The sequence below is a fragment of the Pseudophryne corroboree genome, chromosome 7 (assembly GCF_028390025.1).
Source record: "Pseudophryne corroboree isolate aPseCor3 chromosome 7, aPseCor3.hap2, whole genome shotgun sequence".
In the NCBI taxonomy this organism is placed as follows: domain Eukaryota; kingdom Metazoa; phylum Chordata; class Amphibia; order Anura; family Myobatrachidae; genus Pseudophryne; species Pseudophryne corroboree.
The window spans coordinates 436,968,527-436,981,606 of record NC_086450.1 but is presented as its reverse complement, the minus strand read 5'-3'; the positions used below and the strand labels follow the sequence as shown (position 1 = coordinate 436,981,606).

General features: G+C 47.3%; 1 protein-coding gene across 1 annotated transcript in view; it reads left to right on the top strand.

Annotated features, from left to right (window-relative positions):
• Positions 1-1,382: 1,382 nt before the first annotated feature.
• Positions 1,383-13,080, top strand: part of EPN2 (epsin 2) — a 130,025-nt gene continuing 118,327 nt past the window's right edge. The window contains exon 1 of the mRNA XM_063934886.1: positions 1,383-1,484. The gene's annotated coding sequence lies outside the window, so the exon portion shown is untranslated. The remainder of the gene's footprint in view (positions 1,485-13,080) is intronic.

Here is a 13,080-nt window from a genome sequence, read left to right as displayed (position 1 = left end):
GGATCTTATCAGATCCCTCTTAGCATCACCCGCGACCGCCATGGCCTTCTGGGCATGCACAAATGGACTCCCGGGTCATAAACCCGAAAAGTCCATGGACCATCGCAAAAGGCGACCCTTATCGGCAGAGATGTCCTTTGCGATTCTAATCGCATATGTTAGTACATATTAGTTTTGGCACGGTAAGTGGCGGGATGTACGATGAGTAGTGGGGTGGGGAGGGGCGTTCTCACAAAGGCGTACCGCAGGAAGAGCGTGTTTACCTAAATGCATTTTATTCAGATCTGCACGTAAGCGTATAAGCATCAGCTCTGCATACGTGTGAATATATGCACTTTTTCCGTTCAACATTAATTAGCACTAGCATTTTTTTTTTAATCATTATTTAGAGGCCCATTGAGTAATATCTGCCCTGTCTATAATAACCTACAGAGGTAAGGGTTAACTGAAGCTGGAGACACACCGGTATCTGGTCTTTAGGTCGACAGCACTTAGGTCGACACGCATTAAGTCGACCACTGTTGGTCAACATGGTCTATAGGTCTACATGGTCAAAAAAAGGTCGACATGAGTTTTTCACATTTTTTTTCTACATTTTTTTTTATTTTTTCACAGTTTACGATCCACGTACACAAATTTAGGAATACCATGCCGAACGCAGCGGTAGCGGAGCGAGGCACCCTGACCGAAGCATGGCGGCGCACTAATTGAGGTTCCCGGTCACTTTATGAAGAAAACAATACCAAAAAAAATTAGAACCCCATGTCGACCTTTTTCCATGTCGACCTTATTTCAGGTGTCAACCTAGTGACTGTTGTCCCTATGATCCACACCCGACATACCATAAGATTATCTGTCCAATCTGGCTGGTTGGAGCGACAATCTGGTAATGTATGGGAGCAAATGACAATCAACCACTTGCTCCGAAAAGTCGGAAAACGGACAAATAAACGGTCTTTCGGATAAAGTGGTTAACTCTAACGGATTTAACCAGTTTGTCTGAATGACCATTTTATAGAGACCTCTATTTTATTACTCATTTATTAACAGTTATTTATGGCGCACCCACATACCACAGCCCTCTACCCAACTGTAAACAAAAGTTTATTGGGTGAGGAACTGCGCCAATACTATATATAATTGTAAGAGTCTGGTGGCAGCTACGAACAAATGGTGGGTGCACTATAAACACCCACTCTATGTATGTTACGTGGAAAATAGGGATTTTTTGTTCAGCGCTCACCTTCCTCCCTGTACATATATTTATATATCAATATAAAAATTAATAATCATAAAAAACCTCATAGAGTAAATGAATAAATAGGTACCTCAATCGATCCCTGCACGGAGTCCGGAAGCACAGGGACACGGAGCAGTGGATGTCTGCCGGCAGACCACAGACCATAGAAGGACCGTATTTCACCTACAAGAAACCGGGCGCGGAGGAGGATTTCCCTGCAAGGAATACCTACACCGGTACTCAGGTGAATTTTAGACTGTTTGAAAGAACTGCATTACATTAGAGACTAATTCCTAAAGGGATCAGGAACTGATCGTGCATGGAGACCACACACCATACTTGAATACAGCAAGCAGACGGAGTGCATTACACCCAGTGGGGTAAAACGCTGTTTAGTGTACCCACTAGTGGGAGATTTCTATTTGTTTGTATTATGTCAAATGTTTGTTATTGTATACCGGTATTAGGCAGTGTCTAACATTAACCTTATCCAGTAATAATTCTGTCCAGTAGAGGGTGCAAACGTATGAGGAATAGAGAATAAGAGATTCAGAGACATCTAAACCCTTTCATACATGCATGCATATAGCATTCATAATATAGTGTGTATATATATATGAACTTTTTACTTTACATAAAGACCTTTTAAAGATTCTTAAATAAATATTCTTTGAATTCAATTGATTGAGGTACCTATTTATTCATTTACTCTATGAGGTTTTTTATGATTATGAATTTTTATATTGATATATAAATATATGTACAGGGAGGAAGGTGAGCGCTGAACAAAAAATCCCTATTTTCCACTCTACCCAACTGTAATGTGACTTCTTTTCACCATATGATAACTACCGACAAGTGACGCCGATGTTCTGTGGCTCGGCAATACGCTGCTCAGCCCCCCCCCCCCCCCCCCCCTGCTTAATCCGGCATCTGCTTTACCACATTATTGCATGTAGTGACCAGGCCTGAAACAGTTAATGTTTTAAAATTATTTTCATTATTTCAGCTGTTGCAAAGGGAAAAGAAGTGGGAAAAGCAGAAATGGTTGGCAGGTGTGGTCAGGGCCGGTTCTGGGGCTCTGTGCGCCCCGGGCGGCAATAGGGGGCGTGGCTTTGTACAGGGGGCGTGGTCATTTATGCCCCCTGTACAGACTGAAATGATGTGCGGTGCGCGATGACGTCATCGCGCACCGCACAGTAAAGTACCTCTCCACGAAGGGAAACTAGACGCGTACGTGTCTAGTCTCCCTTCACAGCGGCAGCGGGGGGGCAGCGGGCAGCGGGGGGCACACAGCAGCAGCGGATCTTTCCCTGGTGCGGCGCCCTCCGGATGGCGCCCTGCGCCCTCCGGGAGGCGGCGCCCCGGGCAAAAGTCCTGCTTGCCCGTGGCAAGATCCGCTACTGGGTGTGGTGTATATAGTTCCCATTGCTGTATATGTGTTCTGGTGCCATTAAATTGTACTGTTCTCTAAACATGCTACACAATAGACCAGGCAGCCTAGGACGGGTGTAATGGTTAAATTGGATGTGATGTGTTTACTTTGAAGAGCCCAGGAATGCCGCACTTCTGCGCCCTCTATTGTTCTGACGGAGCAGTGCAACTGTAGGGCGTTGGGTGTGTCCCCGGATTGACACACCTGGTGTGCAGATGCCTGGGGGAGGTGTATCACACACACTGACACCCATTGTCACACTCAGATGTAATTCTCCAAGTGCATTCATCTGAACACAGTCATTGTTAGGGCTGGATTACAGGAGCTAGCTGCAAGCACAAAGGGCGGAACAGCACGCTGTGGTTAGCATGCAGGATGGGAAGCACATCCAAGCACAGCAGCAATGATATTCTACAGGGGCAAACACAGGATTTAGTGAGGGTGGTTTCCGCAGGTGTGTGTATGTATATATGTATGTATGCATATATACATATAATTACATATACATATATAACAAAAAGTAGGCACTCACTTTTGCAGTTACTCAATGTCGAGGTGCTTATATGTAATAGGTGCAATGGTTCCCTGGGTGGAGACTGGTGTGTGTCCCCTCTGTGCAGTAGAACCCATGCTGCAATCAGCGGCCTTTGTAAGTAAATTCATGTATTAAAGTACAAAAGTCATAGTGCACCGTCGTTTCAATGCCACGCAGGGCGTTTTTCTCAAGCCTACAGCATAACACCTTGGAAAAAAAACGCCCTGTGCGGCGTTGAAACGATGGTACACTGTGCCTTTTGTACTTTAATACATTCATTTACTCACAAAGACCGCTGATTGGCCCATGGTTACTACTGCACGGAGGGGGGGTGGGCACACCAGTCTCCGCCCAGGGAACCATTGCACCATATACAAACACACACATATACACACACACACACACACACACACACACACACACACACACACACACACACACACACACACACTGTCACAACTGAGGGCCTGAGCTGACGGGAGGCAGCCTCAGTTGTAGGAGCTGAGATGTACCGGAACCTGGGAGGTTGTATCAGACCCCTGGACATGTAAGTAACATGAATAATAACTGCCCGAAGGCGTGACCACGACAACTTGGATAAAAGTCAATGATGTTTATTATGACAACTCCGCAACACAGCAGCAGTAAAAGAAAACGTAAAAGTCAGCAAAGAATAAATACAGTTCCTGGGTACTACAGGATGGCAGGAGCCACAGGGCACTGGTAGTGTGAGATAGTTCTTATAATCTTCTAGATGGAAAGTCCTTACCAGGCCCGACTGTAGCAATGGAGATAACCCAGGATTGTGCCAGCTGGTGTTCCAGGAAAAGCTGGGTTGCTGAAGGTAAAACGGCTGCTGTGGATACTGGCTGGAACCAGACTGTTGTTAGCACGGAGTGGATACTGGCTGGAACCAGTTAAATAATAAATGAACTTGGGAGCGATGAAATATGAACTGAAATGTAGAACTTGAGAGCGGAGAAATAATAATACCGGTGGAGAGTGGTAAAGTGTAGAAAGGACACCGGCCCTTTAAGAGAAGCTGTACTCTGCTGGAAGCTGAGCTGGAAGCAGGTAATGTTGTAGCTGGAAACAGATGAATCCACAATGGATTGGAGAGTCAGGCTACACCGCAGGTGGAATGCTGGTGCGGGTCTCTATGGTGGAAGTCTTGAGACAGGAGCTGGAACCTGGAAGACAATCACAGGAGAGAGACAAACAGGAACTAGGTTTGACAACCAAAGCACTGACGCCTTCCTTGCTCAGGCACAGTGTATTTATACCTGCAGCAAGGAAGGGATTGGCTAGGCAATTTATGCAGATTATCAATACTGAGAACAGGTTGGTGGAAATGATCAGCTGACAGAATCCAAGATGGCTGCGCCCATGCAGACACTTGGAGGGAAGTTTGGTTTGTAATCCATGTGGTAATGAAAACAGTAATGGCGGCGCCGGCCACCGGAGACAGGAGGCGCCAGGCTGACAGATGCACATCCAACCACGCGGACACAGCGGAGGCCGCGGCTGACGTAATCGCCACTCAGACACTCTGCATGCAGAAGTTCAGGGACGGCGGCGGAGGCCGCGGGAGACGCCATGCCAGGTGTAATATGGCGTTTACTGTGACAGCGTCCCAGAGTGACAGGAGAGGATACAGGAATGTACACATCAGGATAACAGATGGGATCCGGTCCTGGAGCGCTGAGCCAGCCTTAGGAGGCATCTGATGGGTAAGAAATGGCGTCCAGATACCCGGATCGTGACAGCACCCCCCCCTTTAGGAGTGGCCCCAGGACACTTCTTTGGCTTTTGAGGAAACTTGGAATGGAATCTCCGGACCAAGGCAGGAGCATGGACATCAGAAGCATTGGTCCATGAACGTTCCTCAGGACCATAACCCTTCCAGTCAATAAGATATTGTAGTTGACCGTAACGGTGACGTGAGTCCAGGATCTTGGCCACTTCATACTCAACGCCTCGTTGAGTTTGGACTTTCGGAGTTGGAGGAAGTGAGGAATGAAACCGATTCAAGATCAGCGGTTTCAACAGGGAAACATGGAATGTCCTGGGTATTTTTAAGAAGGGAGGCAACTGGAGTCTGTAAGCAACAGGATTGATGACTTGTTCAATCTTGAAAGGACCGATATAGCGAGGTGCAAACTTCATACTGGGAACTCTTAACCTCAAATTCTTCGTGGATAACCATACCCGATCACCCACCTTGAGAGCAGGAACTGCTCGACGCTTCTTATCCGCAAACTTCTTGTACCTGAACGATGCCTTGAGCAGAGCTGATCGTACGCTCTTCCAGATATTGGCAAACTGATGCAAGGTGATATCCACTGCGGGAACAGAAGTTGCTGGAAGCGGTTGGAACTCAGGGACTTTAGGGTGGAATCCAAAGTTAGTGAAGAATGGTGTTGAAGCAGATGAAGAATGATACTGGTTGTTATGACAGAACTCGGCCCAGGGAAGTAATTGAACCCAGTCATCTTGAGAGGAGGACACATAGATGCGGAGGAAGGCCTCCAAGTCCTGATTCACCCTCTCGGTTTGACCATTGGTCTGAGGATGGTAAGCCGTGGAAAACTTTAGCTTGACTTGGAGGACTTGACATAAACTTCGCCAGAATTTGGCTGTGAATTGAACTCCTCGATCTGAGATAATTTCTTCAGGAAGACCGTGGAGTCGGAAGATCTCTTGTATGAATACTTGAGCCAACTTGGAAGCTGACGGAAGACCGGTGAGAGGAATGAAGTGTGCCATCTTGGTGAACCGGTCAACTACCACCCAGATGGTATTGAACTTGTTGCACATGGGTAAATCTGTAATAAAATCCATCGACAAATGGGTCCAAGGTCGACGGGGAACAGATAGTGGAACCAGTTGCCCCGCAGGCGACTGGCGGGATACCTTATGTTGAGCACACTTTGGGCAAGATGCAATAAACTCCAAGACGTCCTTTTTCAGAGTTGGCCACCAATAGGACCTAGAGATAAACTCCAGGGTTTTTTGGATACCTGTATGTCCGGCAAAACGGGAAGCATGGGCCCAATGCATGAGCTTCTTCCTTAGCATCGGTTTCACAAAACTTTTCCCTGATGGGGGCGTAGAGTCCATCCCTACCGTGGAGAATGCCAACGGATTTATAATAGGATGCTTGTCTGAAGACTCTGACTCATTTTCTTGCTCCCATGAGCGGGAAAGGGCATCGGCCTTGCGATTCTGAGAGCCCGGACAGAACTGGAGTTTAAAGTCGAACCTGGAAAAGAAAAGTGCCCATCTGGCCTGACGAGGGTTGAGACATTGTGCGCCTTTCAGATATAAAAGGTTCTTGTGGTCTGTAAGTATGGTGATTGAATGAGAAGCTCCCTCCAACAGATACCTCCACTCTTCTAGAGCGAGCTTGATGGCTAGCAACTCCTGGTCGCCAATGGCATAGTTGCGCTCAGCTGGGGAGAACTTCCGGGAGAAGAAACTGCAAGGGTGTAAATGTCCATCTTTAGCCCTCTGAGATAACACCGCTCCTACTCCAACGGAGGAGGCATCCACCTCTAAGATGAAAGGAGAGTCGATGTCAGGCTGTTTCAGAACAGGCGCAGGGATGAACCTTTGTTTTAAAAGATGAAATGCTTGCATGGCTTCTTCAGACCACTTGGACGGGTTAGCACCCTTCTTAGTGAAAGCAGTAATAGGCGCCACAATGGTGGAAAAGTCTCGTATAAACTTTCGGTAATAGTTGGCGAACCCTAAGAACCTCTGGACCCCTTTGAGGGTTAAGGGTACCGGACAATTTTGGATTGCTTGTAGTTTCTCAGGATCCATCTCTAGTCCGGAACCGGACACAATGTACCCTAGAAACGGAATGGACTTGACTTCAAAGACGCATTTTTCTAATTTGCAATAGAGATGATTGACACGGAGACGGGACAGAACCTCTTTAACCCAAAAACGATGTTCCTCTAAATCGTTGGCAAAAATGAGGATATCGTCTAGATAGACCACGACATGACGGTATAGAATGTCTCTGAAGATCTCATTGACAAAATGCTGGAAGACAGCTGGAGCATTGCTCAATCCGAAGGGCATGACGAGGTACTCATAATGTCCGTCACGGGTGTTAAAGGCGGTCTTCCACTCGTCACCCTCACGGATCCGGATGAGATTGTATGCACCTCTCAAGTCCAGCTTTGTAAAGATGGTAGCTCCGCTAACTCTGTCAAAGAGCTCAGTAATCAGGGGTAAAGGATAACGGTTCTTGATGGTAATGTCGTTCAAACCTCTGTAGTCGATGCACGGCCGCAGACCACCATCTTTCTTTTTTACAAAAAAGAAGCCTGCGCCGGCTGGAGAAGAAGAAGGTCGAATGAACCCCTTTGCTAGGTTCTCTTTAATATATTCCTCCATAGAATGCGTCTCAGGCAGAGACAACGGATAAGTTCGGCCTCGAGGTGGAACCTTCCCTGGAACGAGATCAATCGGGCAGTCCCATTCTCTATGAGGAGGAAGGATATCAGCAGAAGCTTTACTGAACACATCCGTGAAATCTTGATATGGAGGAGGTGGAACATCAGACGACCTGGGGGAGGAAGAACAGACAGGCAATACTTTAAACAAACATGTCTCAGCACAGGAGGAACCCCATGCCAGGATTTGCGTAGTCGTCCAATCAATTGTAGGATTGTGAAGACGGAGCCATGGAAGGCCCAGGACCACAGGATGTGTGGCTCTTGGAATCACTAAAAAAGAAATAAGTTCGGAATGAAGAACTCCCACTCTCAGACGAACTGGTAGAGTCCTTAAAGAAATAACTGCATCAAAAATTTTGCTGCCATCCACGGCAGTTAAAGAAATGGACGAAGGAAGTCTCTCGGTGGGTAGGGACCACCGTTTAACATAGGCTTCGGTAATAAAGTTCCCAGCTGCTCCGGAATCAAGGAGGGCAATGACGTTCCGATAACGTTGAGCAACTTGAAGCGAGACTGGGAGATTACAATCTTGAGGAGATGGAGAGGAGATCATTACTCCTAGCCGGCCCTCTCCTTGGCGAGCTAGGATTTGGAGTTTCCCGGACGTTTGGGACAGGCATTAATGGTGTGAGACGGAGCTGCACAATAGAGACAGAGAGACTCGGAGAGACGTCTTCGGCGCTCAGCAGGAGTTAAACGGGAACGGCCAAGTTGCATGGGCTCATCTTTAGATGGTGACAGTTGACGAGGAGGAGGAGCAGAAGATTTTGGAGCAGATGATCTTCCACGCTCAGTTGCTCTCTCTCTGAAACGTAAATCAACTTTCGTGCAGAGTGAGATTAGCTCATCTAACTTAGAAGGTAAGTCTCTGGTAGCTAACTCATCTTTAATACGCTCAGACAAGCCATGCCAGAATGCAGCATACAGGGCCTCGTCGTTCCATGCCAGTTCGGATGCCAGGATCTGGAACTGTATCAGATATTGTCCCACAGTACGTGACCCCTGGCGTAAACGGAGAATCTCGGATGAAGCTGAGGTTACCCGGCCTGGCTCGTCGAAGATGCGCCTGAATGTTGACACGAAGGCAGTGTAGGAAGATAGCAGGGTGTCGGACCTCTCCCATAACGGTGATGCCCAATCAAAGGCTGAGCCACTGAGAAGAGAAATAATGTAGGCAATTTTTGTACGGTCACTGGGAAAATTGCCAGGTTGTAGCTCAAACTGAATCTCACACTGGTTGAGAAATCCCCTGCAGAATCTTGGAGATCCGTCAAATTTTGCTGGCGTTGGAAGATGAAGACGTGGAGCAGAAATGGGTAAGGTGGGTGGGGTTATAGCTGGAGTCACTGTGGTTGACGCACCAGACGCGCCTGATCCACGGAGAGTTGTCTGAATCCCATCCAGCCGAGTAGAGAGATCCTGGAGACAGCGGATGATGTGGCCCTGTGCAGCCTCCTGATGTTCTAGTCGGGCTGCCAGTTCTTGCATCGGCCTGGCCGCTTGATCCTGGTCTCCGGCTGGATTCATTAGGTCAGTGCTTACTGTCACAACTGAGGGCCTGAGCTGACGGGAGGCAGCCTCAGTTGTAGGAGCTGAGATGTACCGGAACCTGGGAGGTTGTATCAGACCCCTGGACATGTAAGTAACATGAATAATAACTGCCCGAAGGCGTGACCACGACAACTTGGATAAAAGTCAATGATGTTTATTATGACAACTCCGCAACACAGCAGCAGTAAAAGAAAACGTAAAAGTCAGCAAAGAATAAATACAGTTCCTGGGTACTACAGGATGGCAGGAGCCACAGGGCACTGGTAGTGTGAGATAGTTCTTATAATCTTCTAGATGGAAAGTCCTTACCAGGCCCGACTGTAGCAATGGAGATAACCCAGGATTGTGCCAGCTGGTGTTCCAGGAAAAGCTGGGTTGCTGAAGGTAAAACGGCTGCTGTGGATACTGGCTGGAACCAGACTGTTGTTAGCACGGAGTGGATACTGGCTGGAACCAGTTAAATAATAAATGAACTTGGGAGCGATGAAATATGAACTGAAATGTAGAACTTGAGAGCGGAGAAATAATAATACCGGTGGAGAGTGGTAAAGTGTAGAAAGGACACCGGCCCTTTAAGAGAAGCTGTACTCTGCTGGAAGCTGAGCTGGAAGCAGGTAATGTTGTAGCTGGAAACAGATGAATCCACAATGGATTGGAGAGTCAGGCTACACCGCAGGTGGAATGCTGGTGCGGGTCTCTATGGTGGAAGTCTTGAGACAGGAGCTGGAACCTGGAAGACAATCACAGGAGAGAGACAAACAGGAACTAGGTTTGACAACCAAAGCACTGACGCCTTCCTTGCTCAGGCACAGTGTATTTATACCTGCAGCAAGGAAGGGATTGGCTAGGCAATTTATGCAGATTATCAATACTGAGAACAGGTTGGTGGAAATGATCAGCTGACAGAATCCAAGATGGCTGCGCCCATGCAGACACTTGGAGGGAAGTTTGGTTTGTAATCCATGTGGTAATGAAAACAGTAATGGCGGCGCCGGCCACCGGAGACAGGAGGCGCCAGGCTGACAGATGCACATCCAACCACGCGGACACAGCGGAGGCCGCGGCTGACGTAATCGCCACTCAGACACTCTGCATGCAGAAGTTCAGGGACGGCGGCGGAGGCCGCGGGAGACGCCATGCCAGGTGTAATATGGCGTTTACTGTGACAGCGTCCCAGAGTGACAGGAGAGGATACAGGAATGTACACATCAGGATAACAGATGGGATCCGGTCCTGGAGCGCTGAGCCAGCCTTAGGAGGCATCTGATGGGTAAGAAATGGCGTCCAGATACCCGGATCGTGACACACACACACACAAGCACATACACACATACTGTACATAAATTACTACAAATACATACATACACAAAATTGTATGCATACCATTCCACCAGGCTGTGAGCAGATGATCAGCAGCAGTGTGAGGACGGAGGGAGCTACTATGGCCGAGCAAGCATGCGCAGCCAGCAGCTTCCCCCTCTACCCCTCCGGACATTCTATAAGTAGAGAGCTATGGTAGCTCCCTGTTGCTGCTAGCGATCGCGGCTTTTTACTGAGACGGACACAGAAAAATAGAAGATTCAGCTCATCAGGGGGGATTTCAAGGTACTTGGAAACCCCCCCTGCGTGCGCCACTGTTCTACTATAACAGTCTATCCAACATGGCACTCTCCATACGTTACTAATATTATTATTATTAGCCTTTTATTTTTATAGTTCCACAAAGTACATAAACAAAAATAGTATGAACAAAACAAGAATAAAATGTGACGTCCAGTATAGAACATTACAGGATATGGATAAGGTTTATGAACACTGCAGCAACAGCAGTCATAGGGACTAATTCAAGTGCAACAAAGCCCCTTGCGGGCTCAGTGGCCTATGTGTGTCGTGGACACCCATGAGTGGGAATAGTGCCTGTGGGTTGGCATTCTGTGTGCTGGCATTGTGATTGTTTGGGATCCCGGCATCGTCATGGTGACCACCGGGATCCCGAACACTGGTGACATGACCGGATCCCTGAATAATCAACATATCTATGTATGTAATTTCAATCATCATCATCATCATCATTCGTTAGTAAGGTACCACAAAACTCAGCCAGTGTCACATATATCACACAACATAGCAGCCACACGTAGAACAAGCGCAGGCGAGGTTTACCAGGAAGCCGCACACATGAGACAAAGGGGAGAGAAGTTAGAGGTCTATTCTCCACATACGCTTTCAATAGATATTATTACAGGGTGTGTGCCTATAAATCTGAAAAGAGAACTGGTAGCTGTACATCAGTGTACACCATCTGTCCTCTTACAGCTGTGGTCAGCCATTCCATGGAATTTCTCTCTATTCAGCTTGCTCTAGCTAAAGTAGTCACACCCATTGTGCCTCAGAACCAATCCATGAGCTGTATTTACATGCATTTGATATTAAATTAAAGGGCATTTTATGTTTCTTACTAGTCTGCTATCTTCATTGTAGACCACAGTCTAGATGATTTTTCTGCACGTCCTATTTCCCAGCGGTACCACGAAGGGGGGGTACTAATTATTGGCCCCAGGTTTTTTGGTTGAAATATGGAGTGAGCTTCTACGCTATTTCCATGAATGCTTCATAAGTGATGCACTCACTCTTAAAAAGATGGCTGCCATTTGATCTTCTGCGCATGCACGGTTCCATCTTGTTACTATGTTCGAGCGACAGAGTGTGACACGAACATAGTACACTTCGGTCCAGTGTTGTTGCAAACCTTCGTCATGCACTGATCCTATTTTAAACATGGGGGGCACCCAAAGGAAAGTTTCGCCCTGAGCTCCACAAGGTCTGGAACCGGCCCTGTCACCAATGTAGGGTTTTTAAATAATGTTTCTTTTCAAATGTAACATGCCACCACATGTTGGCCAGGCCCCCAATTCAGTACATGGGAGGGGAGCGCCAAAACATACCCTTGCTCCGGGCACCATGGCACCTAGCTACACCTCTTCCTGTAACATGACAGTAAGGAGCTGATTGACTTGTTTCTCACTCAATGTTATCACTCTCCAAGCGATGACGCATCTAGCCAAATGCCTGCCCAGATGGAGTCTACAAACTTCCAGAAGCCAGGATGAGGCAGAAAGTGTCACAGAAGCCAAGTAAATTGGATGAAGAGTCCTGGACAGCCAAGTCATTCGCTCGGATGATAGTTCTGGATCAACGCTCAACAAATGAGCTCATCCAGAAATTTAGATTTTTCTGTGTAACTTTTGCCTCAGTAGACAGATGTTAATCTTCTCTCATTCTCTAATATCTTGTGCAGAAGACTTAGCTAGGTCAGGGGAGATAGCTGTGACACTACCTGGTATAACTTAGGTGTTGTCAGGTTTGTGAGGGAATACAATATGGCCTCCATTACCCTGGAGCTTGAACTGAAAGCTTAGTGGGCCTATCTCAGAGATGTATGGAGGTCCACTCTGCGGACGGCTGCACATGTGTCCGAGCCGGGCATACTTCGTTCAACCATGGCGTATTCATGGTCGTACTTATCTCCACTTCTGGCCCAGTGATGTAACTAGGCGACAATGGGGCGTTCACAAGTAGGGTAATGGTTCTATGGACTGCTAAAGGCTTAATTCAAAGCTTCTCAAACTGTCCCATGCCTCAGTCCTGAAGAAGAGGATCAGTCCACTTCTTCTTCTGCATCTTCCCCATGTTTCTAGTAGGAATGTAGCATTGGGCCTTGTTCCTGTTTCCCACTTCCTTTTCCCCCCATCACACATATTGATCTTTGTTGAAACCAACGTTGTTCGCCGTGACGTCATTGCACCCAGTCTTTCACCAAGGACTAGCTTTAATGTCACTTATTCAGAGT